This window comes from Otolemur garnettii, unplaced genomic scaffold (genome assembly GCF_000181295.1).
Source record: "Otolemur garnettii isolate 467f Iridium unplaced genomic scaffold, OtoGar3 scaffold00101, whole genome shotgun sequence".
Lineage (NCBI taxonomy): Eukaryota > Metazoa > Chordata > Mammalia > Primates > Galagidae > Otolemur > Otolemur garnettii.
Genome location: NW_003852496.1, coordinates 88,339 through 105,432, shown reverse-complemented (window position 1 = coordinate 105,432; position 17,094 = coordinate 88,339). Strand labels below are relative to the sequence as shown.

At 44.2% G+C, this 17,094-nt stretch overlaps 1 protein-coding gene across 1 annotated transcript in view; it reads left to right on the top strand.

The window, feature by feature from the left end:
• The first annotated feature begins 3,121 nt into the window (after positions 1–3,121).
• The window catches only part of SLC41A3 (solute carrier family 41 member 3), a 98,260-nt gene continuing 84,287 nt past the window's right edge, over positions 3,122–17,094 (top strand). The window contains exon 1 of the mRNA XM_003796175.3: positions 3,122–3,252. The gene's annotated coding sequence lies outside the window, so the exon portion shown is untranslated. The remainder of the gene's footprint in view (positions 3,253–17,094) is intronic.

The following is a 17,094-nucleotide window of genomic DNA, read 5'->3' as shown; positions in this document are numbered from 1 at the left end:
GCCATGTAAACACCCCAGCTTGCTCTCCTTCAGGTGGGATGTCTCCCAGAGGTCACCAGTGGGACTGAACTTCCAGGTGCCTCTGGTGGTAACTAGCTTGATAACGAAACTGGACGGGCTGTCTTCCTCTCCTGTCTCACTTTCTCACCCCTCTACCAGTGTTTTCTTGTATTATCTCCTAAATGAACTATTTGTATTTGGATCCTTGTCTAATGGTCACTTTTTTGTGGGTGGGGCCCCAGCATTAGGCAAGTATCTGCAGGGCACAGGCAGAACCCAGGGAGTGAAAGCAGAGGTGCACATCATGGATCCTGCAGGGGCGCTGCAAAATCAACTTGTAAAAGGCAGATTCATTGGAGAAAAGACACAAATTTACTTAATGGGTACACACTTAATGTTTAATTTCTACCCCTAATACCTAGCACTAGCCAAAATGCACACACTAGCAGTGCCTTAGCAGTAGCCCATCCCTAATCACTAGCGCTAATCCCTAGCCATAGCCAATCTCTAGCCCCAGCCATAGCCAACACCCAAGACCAAGGCCCAGCAATAGCCCATCCCTAATCACCAGCCTTAATCACCAGCTCTAACCCCAGCCGGGAAGTCTTCAGAATGAAGACCTAACCCTCCAGTGTGGTGCAGAAACTTATATACCATCTTGAGGTTACAGAGAGAAGGGGGGCCTGGGACCTGGCAAAACAGGTCAGTAATTCTGCTGAGGGGCAGTAAATGGTCACCAGGGAGACTTCAATGGGCTTGAAGAACATGCAGTGGACTGGGGCAAAGTCTGTTGGGCCTGTGGAGTGGACAATGGTTTGTGACAAGTCTATTTAGACTTGTTGAGATACTTTAGTCCTCCTTCCTGTGATATGTGTGAGATCAGTTAACAGAAACTCAGGGAAGAGACTGGTGGTCATTTTCTTCTTTAGTAGGTCTAGACTTTTGGGAGATAAGGAACTTCAGAGCAAACTAACCTGTGCTTTGGGAAAGATGGTGGGAGCCAGAAGGGTAGGATGAAGGGAACTTGAAGTGTCTTTAGTTCAGTATGTTAAAATGCTATATTTAGGTGTATGGGATTCTGAGTCCTAACAGAGCCACTGGGAATTCCCAGGCCTCAGACAGCTGGGTCAGGGTGTAGAAAGTTGAAGGCAGCATTACTAGTGGATGAAACGATGCATCCACAGGGAGGGCAGACCCTGAAGGCCAGGGGCTGTGCCTGGAGGTACTGAAACCAGATGGTGAATAGGGCTGTATGTTCAAAGAAAAGCAGGATAGGGTGAGTGTGAGCACCTGCAGAATATCTCTAGGTCTAACAGTCGTCATTTGTTGAAAGAGTATCATAAGTGTTTCACTGAGTTTTGTGGGTCTACATCTGCACCCAGCGCCCCTCATCAGAGGATACTGTTGCTGTCAATAGGCCTGGCAGGCCAGGAGGATAAAGGTGAACTTTGCCTGAGGCCACTCCCTCTCAGATTCCCACTTCTCTTTGGGGCCTATATTGAACACAACTATCAAAAGACATTTTTGAGTTAACCACAGAAAATCACTTAAGAGGACTGAGAATTGCCAATTTTTCTAGGTGTGGTAATAATAGGGTAATGTTTAAAAAATAGACCTTATGGATTAAACATACTTTCAAGTGAAACATATCTGCTGATATTACTCCAGGCTGGGCACAGTGGCTCACACCTGTAATCCCAGCACTCTGGGAGGCTGAGGCCATGGGTGGACTGCCTGAGTTTAGGAGTTCCAGACCAGCCTGAGTAAGAGGGAGATCCCTGTCTCCAAAGAACAGCCAGTCATACTTGGGAGGCTAAGGCAAGAAAATTACTTGAGCCCAAGAGTCTGAGGTTGCTGTGAGCTATGAGGCCTCTGCACTCTGCCAGGGGGCGACAAAGTGAGACTCTGTCTCAAAAAAAAAAAAAAAAAAAAAAGAAGAAAAGAAAAGAAATGAAATTCAAAAGAAAGCAAAAGGAAAACTAAAACAAGAGTGTGTGGGGTCACACACATACATTTCTTAAAAAAAAAAAAGACAAAATGCAGACCCAGAGAGAAACTGGCTTGGGAGGTATGGGGAAACGGTTTGCCTGCTCTCTCTACTTTATCCCCTGGCCATTTCTATAGAAAGTTTAGTAAGGCCAACCCCCTGGCACAGTACTGACCTCCAGGGCTGAAGGGCCTCAGACCCGCAGGACACCTTTGTCTGGAGCTCCACCCTAGCGATACTGGAATTTCGTCTTCAGTGGGTTCTTGGTCTCCCTGATTCAAAGAATAAATCCGAGGACCACAGATCAGTGGTAAGATAGGATTTATTTACAGAAAAGAATATAAAAATACCAAATCTCCAGCAGGGAGAGGAAAACCCAAGTCAGGAAAGAAAAGCTCTCTGTCTCTCTCACTGGGCTCTTTGTCTAGGGATATGTATAGGTGCAATGGGTTCCTTGTACAGGAAGCCAGGAAATGAACAGGCACAGTTCCTTCCACTGGGGCAAGGTGAATGATGCATTAATAAATGGACACATTCATGGAATAGAGGCCTAGGAAACTTACATGAAATTGACCTGGGCACAGGAAATGGGGGTTCCCTGCTCAGTCATAAGTGCAAGGGGAAGGAGACACCAAGGCGCCTGTGTCTCCCCTGCAGTTGTTCAGCCCCTCTGGCTATTAGAGTCTACGGTGGGGGTGAGAGGCGCCCCTCTTGCCTACCCTCCAGCCCGCTGGTTCCTCTGCTGGCTGCCAGCCGCACCAACACCTCCGAGGACGAGGCGGTGGGTCCTTCAGCTCAGCTCGGCTAAGCTAGCTGGGACGCCACCTGTCCTGTATCACTAGGGATCACAAAGTGACCCCAGAGCGCCAGCGGCAGCGGGTTGGACTGTGAGCCAGGGGCTGGCGGTGTCTGAGGCCTCCTCATCCTGCGCAGTCTCTCGCCCGGCCCCTGTTCAGCCCAGACACCCGGATTCCCAGGGTACCCCGCTGCCACCGCCCCTTCTCCCGCCTCCGCCCCTGCCCCGCCCAGTCCCTCCTCCTTCTGTGACGCAAAGGGCGGGACCCAGCGGGGGCGGCGCCCGGGCGGGTGGGGACCTAGTTTCCCGCTTCCTCGCGGGGCTGCGCGGTACCCGGAGCTTGGGTCTTTTTTCGCTACAGCCTTCGCCGGGCAGGGGCCGGGTCGGAAGGTCGGGTCAGCTTGGGGCGGAGGGGAGCGGAGACCCCGTCACGCCGCCGAGCGTGCCCTAGGCTGGGAGCGCGCACAAGGTGAGTAAACCGGTGGGGGGGAGGGGTATGGGGTCCCAGGAGGGAGCGGGCGCCCGCTGGGGGACACTTGAAGTGTGGGAGACACGCCCGGGAGGGGCCAGAGCAGCAGGTGCGCAGAAGATGAGGGGAACCTAGGGCGACCTGAGTTGACGGAGGTACACTTGGGGTTCCTGGGCGGGATTGGGTGACGCCTAGGGAAGACCAGAGGAAGGGGCAGGGGAAGAGGACACCGGGGACCCGGCCAGTCCTTCTTCATAGGTGGCTCGCAGGCGCGCTCCTCGGCATCTCAGGTGTCTGGACATCTAGGACCTCCCATGGCCCTACGTCACCCTCGGGAATTTTGCTGCCTTAGCTGGAAGTCCCTGCTAATCCCTACCTCTGGCTCAGCAAATGGTCCCGGGTGGTCTCAGTAAAAACTTCCCGGTGGAAAAAACCTACTGGGAGTGCCAAGCAGGGATAAGTCTCTAAGATCCCAACCTTTTTAAACCCTTGAGTTCACCTAAAAATGCAAATTCTCTAGCCCCACCCCACACCTCTGAACCCACTCTGGAGGTGGGGATCAGCCCTGTTAGTCTTTAGCGGGTATTCCTGGTGGTTCGTATTATTTCATAGTTTAAGAATTACTGATCTAAAACATTAGAGCTTTCAAGGTACCCTGTGATGGAAACGTATTACTCCATTTAATCTTCACAACGCTATGTAGTAGATAATATCCTCATTTGACACATCTAGGAAGGGGAGGTTCTGGTATTCCAATCTTGGGGTCAGGCTTCGGAGACTTGCCACTGAATGGTCACCTGTGCAACTGAGAGGTGGAGCCCACAGATCCTGCAGCTGCACTGCCAGGCCCAGGCTGTTGTTCCAGAATCTCAGCCCACTAGATGCATGGTGAAGAGCAACCTTCCTCCTTGCCTTTGGGGAGCACTGGTTAGTGTGAGGTGCTGGAACTAGGCCCCAACTGTGTTCAGACTGGGGTGCCACACAGGTGTCCAGAGGCCTAAGTTCAAGACCAGCCTGGATGACAGAGTGTCAGTTTCCTCTTAGTCTGATAGGGACAGAGCCCCCCTGGATGGGGTAGCTGGGAGGGTGAGTGGCCTTGCAGACTCAGGTGTTGGTTTGACTGGTGGCCAAGGTGGACCATGGCTTGCCCTCCCTGCCCTTCTCAAAGCTGCTCAAACATGGGAGGGTCCCTGGCCACTGTGTCTACAAAAGGGTGTCTTGGCCTCCACACTGCTGGTTTGGGCTGGGTGGCTCTTTGTTGTGGGGGGAAGTCCTGGAATACCCCATCCTCGCTGTGACAACCCCAAACTCCTGCAGACCTTGCCTGATGTCCCCTGAGGGAAGCTACATCCATGCGCAACCCCTAACTCTGGAGTCCATGCTTCTTCCATCCACAGCCCCATCCCCCACACTCTCCCATTGGGATCCTCCTTCAGCCTGCTCTTGAGGACCTGTTTGTTCATCTGTACTAGTTTCTAATGACACGAGTGACATTTGAGCACACAGTCCTTACAAAACACTCCAGTGTTCCCAATGAAGCTGAGGGGCCTTTGAGCACCATCCATGGGGATGTGAGATCCATGCTGGATGACCATGCTGTTCCCCCACCCTGTAAGGGGCCCAGAACAGGTGGGAATGATGTTTTGCTGCTGACCACGGGTGGCCCTCTGACCCCAGTGACAACCCCCTCACTTCTGTGGGGAGCCAAACCTGTCTCTTAGTGTGCCCTCCTCACTTGCCAGGCTCTCTGGGAGCTGCCTCCAGGTTGTACCACTGGCTCTGCCTTTTTCCTGGGACAGCTGCATGTGCTTTCCCAGCAGGGCTCCTGGAGTGGGGGAGCATTCAGCAGGGCTGTTCTCATGTTGTGGCCTCTGTCCAAGCACAGTGACCCTGCGTGTTCTTGGGTGAGCCTTCTGGGGCATGTGTGTGAATGACTGCCAGGACCACTGGTGCCTCATGTGGTGAGGACATTAAGGCCCTGAATTATGGTAACTACCAAGTTGCTTTGGGCAGAGGTGGACTCCCTGTGGGCCGTTTTCTGGGCCCTTCACTCCACCTGTCTGGCACCATCTGGTGGTGACATGAGGCACCTCAGTTGGTTTTATAATACGTACTTGTTTTATTAATTTTTTTTATTGATACATAATGTACATATTTTCAGGGTATATGTTATAATTTAATACAACTATATAATTTTTAAAGATCAAGTCACTGTAGGTGGGATATCCATCATCTTAAATATTTGTCTTTATATTAGGAACTTAGGAATTCTCTCCTAGCTGCTTTGGAATATACAGTAGATTACTGTAAACTGTAATCACTGTACTGATCTATGAAACACTAGGTCTTACTCCTTCTGTCAAACTGTGTATTTGTGTCCATTCATCATCGTCTCTGCATTCTCCCTTCCCTCCCCTTCTTGGCCTGGTAACCAGCAGTTTACTCTTGATCTTCATGAGATCCACTTTTTTTGGCTTCTACATGAGTAAAATATTTGACTTTCTGTGCTTGGCTTACTTCACATAACATAATGACCTCCAGTTCTAACCATGTTGCTGCAAATGACAGAACTTTACTCTTTTATGGCTGATAGCATTCCATTGTGTACATTTACCACATTTTTATAATGCATTTATCTGTTGTTGGGCACTTAGGTTGATTCTTTATCTTGACTATTGTGCATAGTGTTGTAATAAACATGAGAGTACAGATTTTTTTTAATATACTGATTTTTTTCTTTTGTATCTGTACTCAGCCATGGCATTGTTGGATCACATGATAGTTGTATTTTTTGTTTTTTGAAGAAACTCTGTGCAGTTATCTATAGTGGCTCCACTAGATGCTTTTCTACCAAAGCATTAAGATATGAGGGTTCCCTTTTCTCCCCATCCTTGCCAACATTTGCTATTGCCTGTTTTTTGGATAAGAGCCATTTTAACTAAATGAGGTAATATCTCATTAGGGTTTAATTTGCGATGACTGGTTATGTTGAGCATGTTTTCAAAAACCTGTTGGCCATTTGTATGTCTTTCTATGAGAAATGTCTGTTCAAATGTTTTGCTTATTTTTAAAAATTGGATTTGACTTTTTGCTGTTTAGGTGTTTGAGCTCCTTAGATATTTTGGTTATTAATCCCTTGTCAGATGGATAGTTTGCAAATATTTTCTCCCATTCTGTGGGTTGTCCTGTTGCCCAGGACATCAATGCCCTGCCTTGGCAGGAAAGGGCCCAGGTAAAGCAAGTGCCTCTTTTTGTTCCTGTCTATAGGACTTGGATGTCCAGGTGCTTGCACAGCAAGGCCTTCTCCCCACTTGAACTTTGGGAATCCCTGTTTCAGTACTGTAATGTATTTCCTGAATAGTCAACATTTTTAAAGATATCTCAGAGCCCACTTTCTTGAAAATGAGTATGAAATGAAAGCTTACACATTTCCCCAATTCCCCAGACATTTAAACAGTGAATGTGTGGGTATCAGATACTTCTGAACATTTAATTAAAACATGCATCTAATACAGGCAGTCCCTGAGTTACAAACATCTGACTGACATGCAACTCACAATTAACTAGAGGCTGTTGCAGATAATGGGTAAATAAATATACCTGTTTCAACTTACATATGAATTCAACTTAAGAATAAAGCTACAGAACCTGTCTCATTTGTAACCTGGGAATTTCCTATATATCCAATTCCTGTAATGTTTTCAATATGCCCATAATGTTGTACTTATTACACTCTTAATTATTTCACTTACATTAAAACTGGTTAGAAAAAGTCAAGTATCTTGGGTAGGGATGCAGATAACATTCATTTGGATGATTTATTTCTTCTCAGTATTGTTTTCCTTGCATGAAGTAATTTTACTACTGTGTTTGCATCTTTCAAGGGTTTTAGGAATCTCACTGAATCCAAGAGAGAAAGCAATAGCTGTCTGAGAGCAGCTGAGCCCCCAGGCCCGTGTGGGTTGGGGTCCACAGCTTGACTCTGGGCTGGGGGGTGGGGGACCCAGGGCTCCTCCCGTCTCATCTGCATGTCTTCAGGCTATGTCCCTGTGGAGTCTCAGGTGGTGTGCCATGAGACCCTTGCAATCATTTCTTTCTCATAGATGTAATTTGATTTTCTTGAAACTTGGAGTCTTTCTCAGCAGTGAGGGTATCTTTTAGTTTAGTATAGCTGGCAGTACCCACCTCCTTGTTGTGCCCTAATTACTTAGTATATTTGGAAACTCATTTATGTCTTACCTGACCCTTAGTACACTTGGAAGGGGGATAGGCTGAGTCTGTGTGGCTGTGTTTCTCCAAAGGCCTGATTGTTGACAATGTTGTGGGGCACTCTTTCTCACTGCTTGTCTTGTCTGTGCTCAGCAGCAGTTGGAGCTTTCTTCTGCCAAGTTACTCTGTCACCAGGGGTGTTGGTTGAGTTTTTCTGCTCTTGGTCCAGTTTCTACTTTTTCAGCATTCCTGTGACTTGTCCACTTATTGCTGCTGCACCCACACAAATGATGGTCCTGGCTTTTTGTGAGGTTACATGAATGTTATAGAATTAACAAAGACCTGGCTATGCGATCATATTTGTGTTACTAATATCAGGAAAGGAAGTTTCCTGTGATAGGCTACATTTCATCCCTTATCAATTTTTAATTTATGATTTATTTTATATGTTTATTCATTCTTTATTGGTTTTATGCTTTCTATATTAATTTTAACTTTTCTGTTTTGATATCATAATAAACTCATGTCTGTTTGCAGATTTCAGCTACTGTAAAGCAGTAGTTACACTGTATTTCTTATTAACTAATGCTGAAGTTAATACTCTCTAACAATGGTGGTCTGTTAAATGTTGTTGTCCTTCCTCTGACACTCATGAAAGCAACAATCTTGATTTTCCTCCTACCCAAAGTTACTGGATTTACTGTGATTCATGAGTTCTGGTTCTTAGTATTAGAGACCAAAATCAGGGTGCTGGGGCATGTGTGGGTGGGGAAGTGTCCTGTACTTCAGACTGCTTGTAGAAGTGTCATAGCTAGGAAATACATTTTTCTTATGGTTACGGTTCATGTCAAGTTGTAGTTGTCTGGTGTTAGCTACCCAGCTTTGCTTTGGTACTTGGTGCTGTGGGCAGCTGAGCTTTCTGTGCCTGGTTAGTTGGCAGCCCTCTGTACTTTGCTTTCTCCCACTCCCAGGTATGATGGAGATTGGGGTCCCAGGGCACAATGTATCAGCTATCTCTTGGTGCTTGATGAAGCACTATGCAACTTAGGGACTCGATCAACTGTGCATTGTTTCAGTGTGCTCTGGGTGGTGGGGCCAAATCTGCTGTCTGGGAGGCAGCTGGGGCCACCTGCAGGCCCTGATGCCTTTCAGTGGGGAAGCCATGAGAATCTTCTGAGAACATGGCACTTCATCACGCCTCTCTCCTGCTCAGAGCCAGCCTTGTCTTCTCTTTAGCTTATGGACAGTGGTTCTCAACCTTTTTAATGCCGCGATCCTTTAATATAGTTCCTCATGTTGTGGTGACCCTCAGCCATAAAATTATTTGCATTGCTACTAGCGGCATTAGGGAGGTTGAGAACTACTGCTTTTGGAGGAAGCACGAGGACCTGGCCTCCTGCTGGCTACTTTGCCTGCCACTTTCCCTGCGTGTGCTGTTGAAGCACAGAGGGTGCCCCCTCCCCGTGGCTCTTATCCATGCTGCCCTCTGCTTGCAGGGTCCTGACCCCAGACTGTTGCATAGTTTCAGTCCACCAGGGTTCAGTGGACTTGTCATCCTACTTTCAAGGGCCTTCCTTAAATGTCCATCTGCATGTCCCCTCCATCTTTCCCAAATGGTCCCTGTCAGTTCACTGTTTTTAATTTTTATATTTGACATTTATCTTTTTTCTATATTTGTTTACTTGTTTACGTCTATTTCTGCCTTTAAAACATAAAGGTTCCTGGAAGTGGGACCTTCATCTATCTTGCTTTTCACTGTATTCTTGGGGCCTTCAAAATCCCCAGCATGAAAGGAAGCAATAAGACGTGACCTGTTGAATGAACAATGACTCAGCGATTCCTAGCAGGCATGGGTGTAGGTCACAAATGGTGACTCAGCGATTCCTAGCAGGCAGTAGTAGGTCCCTGCTACTTTTGTAAATGTTAATCACTTTAAAAAATAAAAAAAATAGTGTAAATCACTGGGGAAAAGTTTTGAACAATATAGGTGTGTATAAAATGCAAAGGATTTTGTCTTCTACCCCAAGTCCTTTCTTGGCCATTATCTGATGGTTGGTGCCTTTCATGAGAAGGAAGAGGCAGGGAGAGACATTACTGGGAAGACTAGAGTTCTGTGCTGGACTTGTGATAGTCAAGGTGCCTCTTAGACACCTGAGTGGGAATTTGCTCTCCATGTCTAGCTCTCAGGTAAGGTCTGAGTTGGAGATACTACATTTGGGAAGTAGAAGAATGTCTTTGCCATTTAAGGCCCTGGGACTGGATGAGATTGTAGGTGAGAGGTGAGGACAGAGTATGGAGTGCCAGTGTCACAGGACAGAGCAGAGGCAGTACCAAGAAAAGAGGCTAGTGGGAAGGTGCCGGTGAGACAGGAGGAGAGGGTTATGGCATGTGCATGCCCAGGAAGAGTCATCAAGTGAGATAAGGATGCTAAGTAAATGTGACTTTTGACAAGCAGTGAATCACCTTTTTAGCATTAATATGTCCCATTTTGTTTGCTTAGTTTACCAACCCTAAGCCAGAAAAAAAAGGGGGGCAGGGAGTCCTTGTGAAAGAAAATCAGCCAAAACACCGTTAATAAATCTTTATTCTGGAAGGCTAGGCACACGAAGTCTCTAGCACATTCTGACTTAGAGTAAGAGGGTGAATGTTTTATGGGATGTTAGCAGGAAGGTGATGGTCACAGTGACTAGTAGACTTATTGGAGGAGGTGGCCCAGTGCCCCTAGTTGTGGCAGTGGGAACAGGGAGGGGCATTGCTTTTAAGGCTTAGTGGCCCTCTTGGCAGGCCGGGCTGTCCTGGAAACAGGGAAGGTATTTTTAAAGATTGGCAGCTCTTTCGGGCAGCCTGGACTTTGTCAAGAGGGATGAGAGAGAGCAGGGACTGAAGTCAGGTGCAGGAGGGGTAGGAAGGCTGCCCTGGGGGGTTCTCAAGCCAGTGAGGGCCTCTGCCCTGCAGTGGTCTTGGCTGAACAGTTGGGTCTACAGGGCCTGGGATGTGGTTGGATGTACACGGTGCAGGTGCCTGCTGGTCCTGGCAAGAGCAATGTGAGTCAGGAAGAGAGAAAGGGAGGTGAGAACACAACAGCAGGGATGAATCTTTGTAGGATTTTGCTGTGAAGGGGAGAAGGGGATGAAGTGAGAGCTAGTGGGGAGCTTGAGATCAGGACTAGGTTTTAGAGGCAAATCCTAGAGCAAGTTCCTGTGTTCATCTGATGCTCCCAAGAGGTAGAGGGGCAAAGTGTAGAGGCAGGAGAGGGAAGATCCTTGTGGGGCCCTGTCAGAGGGCTCAGGGGCAGGCCTGGCCCTCCTGATCCTAACTCCTGTTTCCTCTTCTGTGGAGGTCACAGGCCAGATTTCCTGGGGTCTGTGAGGATGAAAAGCAGACAAAGGCACCATGAAGGGCGTCAGGAGCTGTGTCTGTTTTTTCTTGAAGAGGATAAGGATTGGGCGCTGAGAGGCCCAGGAACCCCCACCCTGTCCCGATAAGCCTCCCTGCAGCTTGGGGGAGCCCTGTAGAGAAGCAGGTCCGGAGAGTCTGGACAGCTCTGTGTAGTGTAGCCCCTTCTGCAAGGGTGAGTGGAGGCCTTCTCTTCTTTCTTCTCCCCATTAGCTGCCTCTTTGCTATGGTCAGCCCTTTGGTGTGAGCCTGACTCAGTTTACCAGCATTGCTGAAGGGGATGTGACAGGAATTTAGAAAAAGTGGTTGGCCTGGCTGGAAGGGTCAGGTTAGAGGACTGAGGACAGCATTTTCACCAGGAGGTTGTTTGATCTTAAACAATGACTGGGGGCTTGGGCATTGATCAGCCATCAGAGTGGCAGCTCCTGTTGTCAGGAGTAGGGTGGGGCAGGTGGAGGGGCCTGGTGTGACAGGAGGCAGGCAGTAGTGTCTGCCCTGGCACGGGGACATGTGGGAATGAGTGGTCCTCATGTTTACTGCCTCTGAGCCATGCTGGTCCTGCCTTGGCCCAGGTTCTCCAGCTGGGGGCGGTGGGGACCGCTCCTGCCTTGAGGGTCCTTACCATGGCCTTCTGACTCTGCAGCTCCTTCCCTGCAAGTGCTGTCCTTACAACCTGCTCCTCAAGGCCCTCCTCACTCTCCAGGCCCAGGAGAAAGTTGGGGGAGGTGGGAGGCCTCAGTGACCTTCAGTTGCTGCTGTTACAAGTTACAACACATGGCAGCATGTCTCTGAGTCCTTCCCTTGGCTTCTCCTGAATCAGTAAATCCTGTGGGGAAAACAGTTTTACCAGCAGTTGGGTGGGGTAAACCTACCACCTCCTTCCTTACCTGAAACTATCTGAGATCAACCATAAAGATGAAGTAAGTGAAGGCATAAAACTTACATCTATATTGAAGATAGGAGTAGAAAGATATACATTTTATCAAAATAAACAGAATTTAGGACATTAATTTTGAAAAACATTGTGTGTATGTGTGTAAAGGTTGGGTTAGTTATTTTGGAGTAGTGAAATTTTCAGTGATTTTTAAACTTCATTATTTATATTTGTATTGTCTAAATTATATTTCTTATAAACACATATTATGTTTGTAATCAGAAAAGGAATCAAGTTATTTTTGTTTTGGAATGGAGGTTTGGATGATTTATCAATAATAGAATAATGAATACAGAGACTGGTGTAGCCACACTGCTGAATTCTTTTGTTTTTTAAATATATTTTATTTATTTTATTTTATATTTTAGAGTCTTACTCTGTTGCCTTGGGTAGAGTGCTGTGGCCTCATAGCTCACAGCAACCTCATGCTCTTGGGCTCAAGTGATCCTCCTGCCTCAGCCTCCCAAGTAGCTGGGACTACAGGCACCTGTCACAATGGCTGGCTAGTTTTTCTATTTTCAGTAGAGATGGAATCTTGCTTTTGCTTAGTCTGGTCTCAAACTCCTGAGCTTAAGTAATCCACCTGTGTCAGCCTCCCAGGGTGCTAGGATTCCACGTGTGAGCCACCATGCCCAGCCTTGAGTTTTTTTTTTTTTAATATGGTTTGAGATAGGGGTCCACATACATTGTTTTGCATGTGACTATCCAGTTGTCTCAGCATCATTTGTTGAAGAGACTATTCTTTCCCCATTGAATGTTCTTGGTACCTTTGTCAAAAATCCATTGACATACATGTATGGGTTTATTTATGGACTCTAAGTAGTGATCTGTATTTCTATTCTTTGCCAATACCATACTGTCTTGATCACTTTAGTTTTATAGTAATAGTAATATTAAATCAGGAAGTCTGTGTCCTTCAATTTTTTTTTTTCAAAATGATTTTAAGAGTCTTTGTTCCCTTGCATTTCCATGTGAATTTTCTATTCAGTTTGTCATTTTCTACAAAAAAAGGGCACTGGCATTTTGGTAGGAATTGCATTAAACTAGTGGAATAATTTGGGGCATAATGCCATCTTAACAATATTAATTTTTCTAACCCACAAGTATGGGATAATCTTCCCATGTATTTGATTTCTAAAAATGAAAAGTTTCATAGTTTTCAGGGTGCAAGTTTTGCATTTCTTTCGTTACATTAATTCTGAAGGGTTTTTTTTAATGCTGTTGCAAATACAGTTGTTTTCTCTAACTTTTGAGTTTACTTTCAGTGTATAGCAGTAAAACTGATTTTTATATATTGACCTTATGACTTACAACTTTGCTGAGCTTGCTTATTAGCTGTAATAGTTTTTGTGTGTGCTTGTAGATTCCTTAGGAATTTCTGTACAGAAGATTTTGTCATCTATAAATAGAGGTAGTTTTGCTTCTTCCTTTTCAGACTAGATATCTTTTATGTCTTCTTTTTGCCTAACTACTGGCTAGAACCTCAGGTCTGGGGTCTAATATAAGCGGCAAAAGCAAGCATCCTTGCCTTGTGCCTTAGTGGGAAGGCTTTCGGCTTCTCACCATTAAGCATGTTAGATGTGGGTTTCACGATGCTCTTTATTAGGCTGAGGAAATGCCCTTCTATTCCTTTTTTTTTTTTTTTTTTTTTTAGTGTTTTTGGCATGAAAGAGTGTTGAATATTGCTAAATGCTTTTTTTGTGTCTATTGAACTGATAATTCTTTTCCTTCCCTTGTATGCTATATTACATCTATCGTATATGTTGTGTTGATTTGTCATATATTGAACCAACTTTGCATTTATGGGGTTTGAAAATCCCATTTGCTTGTGTTGTAAAGACTTTATATATATATGCTACTGGCTTCAGTTTGTTAGTGTTTTGTTGAGGGTTTTGTGTCTACGAGGCACAATGGTCTGTAGTTTCCTTGGGTTGTCTTTATATTGGTCTTATGTTGGGAATGTTCCCTCCTCTATTTTTGTTGTTGTTGTCATTGTTGGAAGTTTGTGAAGAATTAGTGTTAATTCTTCCTTAAATACTTGGTAGACTTAACTAGTGAAGCCATCTGATTTGGGGCTTTTTTTCTTTTTGTGGGAAGTTTTTTAGATTACCAATTCAATCTCTAAGTTGTAGAGCTATTAATATATGTATATATATATTTTACTTTTGAGTCAGTTTCTTAGTTTTGATGTTTCTAGGAATTTGTGTGTTTCAGGTAGATTTTCTAATTTATTGGTGTGCAATTCATAGTATTCTCATAATTATTTTTATTTTGTATACTTGGTAGTAATAATCCTTCTTTCATTCCAAAGTTAATCATTTAGATTTTCTGGGTAATGATTTATCAGTTTTGTTGGTCTTTTCGGGAACTCAACTTTTGTATTTATGGATTTTCTCTTTTGTTTTTCTTTCTTTCTTTCTTTCTTTTTTGAGACAGAGTTTCACTTTGTCACCCTCAGTAAAGTACCATGGCATCATAGCTCACAGCAACCTCCAACTCTTAGGCTCAGGCAGTTCTCTTGCCTCAACCTCCCAAGTAGCTGGTACAGGTGCCTACCATGATGCCTGGCTTTTTTTAGAGATGGGGTCTTGCTCTTGCTCAGGTTAGTCTTAAACCTGTGAGCTCAGGGCAATCCATCTGCCTCAGCCTCTCAGAAAGCTAGGATTACAGACATAAGCCACTGTGCTGGGCCTATTGTTTTTCAATTTTCTACTTCATTTACTACCACTCTAATCTATATTAATTCTTACCTTCTATTTTGGGGGGGATTTAGTTTGCTTTTCTAATTTGGGTTACTTAATGTGGAAGAGTAACTTGTTAATTTAAGCTCTTTGTAAAAAAATGGTATTTATGGGAATAAACTTTCCTGTAAGAACTGTGTTCACCAAATCTTGTTAGTTTTGGTATGTTGTATTTTTATTTTCATTCATCTCAAAGAATTGTTTTTTTGGGAAGATTTTGTATTGTTGATACTATTTCAGTGCTTGATACATATCTATTCAAAATTTGAACTTTTTCTGGTTCAGTTTAGAAAGATGCTATAATTCCATATATTGAGCCATTTCCTCTATGTTTTCAAATTTCTGGGCATAGAGTTTTTTCTAATAGTAGTTGAGGGTCTTTTGTATTTTGTGGTATTTGTTGTTATTTCCTTTTTACTGTTACTGAATGAGATTAGAGATCTTTTCTATTTCTAGTTAGTCTGGCCAAGGGTTTTTTAATTTTACTAATTGTTTCAAAGAACCAACTGTTGTTTGGCTGATCTTCTGAACATAAGATCTTTCAGATTCTTGTGTTCTCAATTTTATTTAATTTTTCTCAGATTGTGGTTGCTTCTTCTACAAGGTTTGGGTTGGATTGTTCTTCCTTTTCCAGTTGCATTAGATGGTCTATTAGGTTGTTGACTTGCACTCCTTTTTTTTTTTTTGGAGACAGAGCTCTTAGTTTGTCACCCTCAGTAGAGTGCTTTGGCATCATCATAGCTCACAGTAACTTCAGACATCTAGGCTCAAGTGATGCTCTTGCCTCAGCCTCCCTAATAGCTGGGACTATAGGTGCCTACCACAAGGCCTGGTTGTTTAGTAGAGATGTGGTCTTGCTCTTGCTTAGGCTGGTCTCAAACTCCTGAGCTCAAGTGATCCACTGGCCTTGCCTCCCAGAGTGCTGGGATTAGAGCTATGAGCTACCATGCCTGGCCTTCCCTTGCATTCTTTGTTTTCTGAATGAGGGCATCTGAGGCTATAAATTTGTCTTGGAGGACTGCCTTTGCAGCATCCCACAGGGTTTTTATTATTATTATTATTATTATTTCAGCTTAATGTGAGGGTAGAAACAATCAGGTTATAATATTAGAATTTGTTAGGTAGTGTCCCTTTTGTAGTTGGTGCCCTGCACCCAGGTGTGCCATACACCCCTACATTGTGCCCATTATCTGGGAGCTCCCCAAATACCCCCTTTCCCTCTTGCTCATTCTCCCTCCCTCCAACTTGTATTGAAATAAATTTTAATTCTATGTGGGCATGACTGAGATCGTCTACTGGTGTCATATTAGTTTTCAGTACATTGGATTTGCTTTTCCATTCTTGTGATACCTTACTGAGAAAAATGTGTTTCACCTCCATCTAGGTTAATATAAAAGATGTATAGTTATCATATTTTTTATGGCTGAATAGTATTCCAAGTATTCCATGGTATACATATACCACAGTTTGTTAATCTGTTCCTGAATTGATGGGCATTTAAATGTTTCTACATCTTGGCGATTGTAAATTGAGCTGTGATAAACAACCTAGTGCAAATGTTTTTATGATAAAATGATTTTCTTCTGGGTAGATGCCTACTAGTAGAATTGTGAGGTCAAATAGGTGGTCTAATTTGAGTTCTTTAAGGACTCTCCATAACTCTTTCCATAGAGCTTGTATTAGTTTATAGTCCCACCAACAGTGTAAATGTGCCTCTCTGTCTACACCTGCACCAGCATCAGCAACTGTGGAACTTTGAGATGTGGGCTATCTTCACTGAGATTAGGTGATATCTCAGGGTGGTTTTGATTTGCATTTCTCTGGAGATTAGGGATGATGAGCATTTTTTCATATATTTGTCAGCCATTCATCTGTCTTCCTCAGAAGGTTCTTTTCATGTCTCTTGCCCAGTGATAGATGGGATTGTTTGTTCTTTTTTTATTTATTACTTTGAATTCTCTATAGATCCTAATTATCAAGCCATTGTCAGATTCATAATATTCAAACATCTTTTCCAATTCTGAAGGTTGTCTATTTGCTTTAATTGTTGTGTCCTTAGGTAGGTGAAAGCTTTTCAGTTTAATGAAGTCTCATATGTTAATTTTTGTTGTTGTGATTGCTGCTGAAGTCTTTGACATAAAATCTTTCCCCAGGCCAATATCCCCAAGAGTTTTTTCCACACTTTCTTCTAGGATTTTTATTGTTTTATGTCTTAGATTTAAATCTTTTATCCATCTTGAGTAAATTTTTGTAAGTGGTGAAAGTTGCAGGTCTGGTTTCAGTCTTTCACATCCAGTTCTCCCAGCACCACTTATTGAATAGGGATTCTTTTCCCTAGTATATGCTTTTGTTTAGTTTATCAAAGATAAAGATCAGATGGTTATATAAAAGCTTAGTTTCCTGTCTTGGTTTTCTGTTTGGTTCCAAATGTCTATGTTTCTGTTTTTGTGCCAATATCAGGCTGTTTTGATCACTGTGGGCTTGGAGTATAGCCTAAAATCTGGTAGAGTGATACTTTGGGCATTCTTTTCTTTTCTTTTCTTTCTTTTTTTTTTTTTTTTT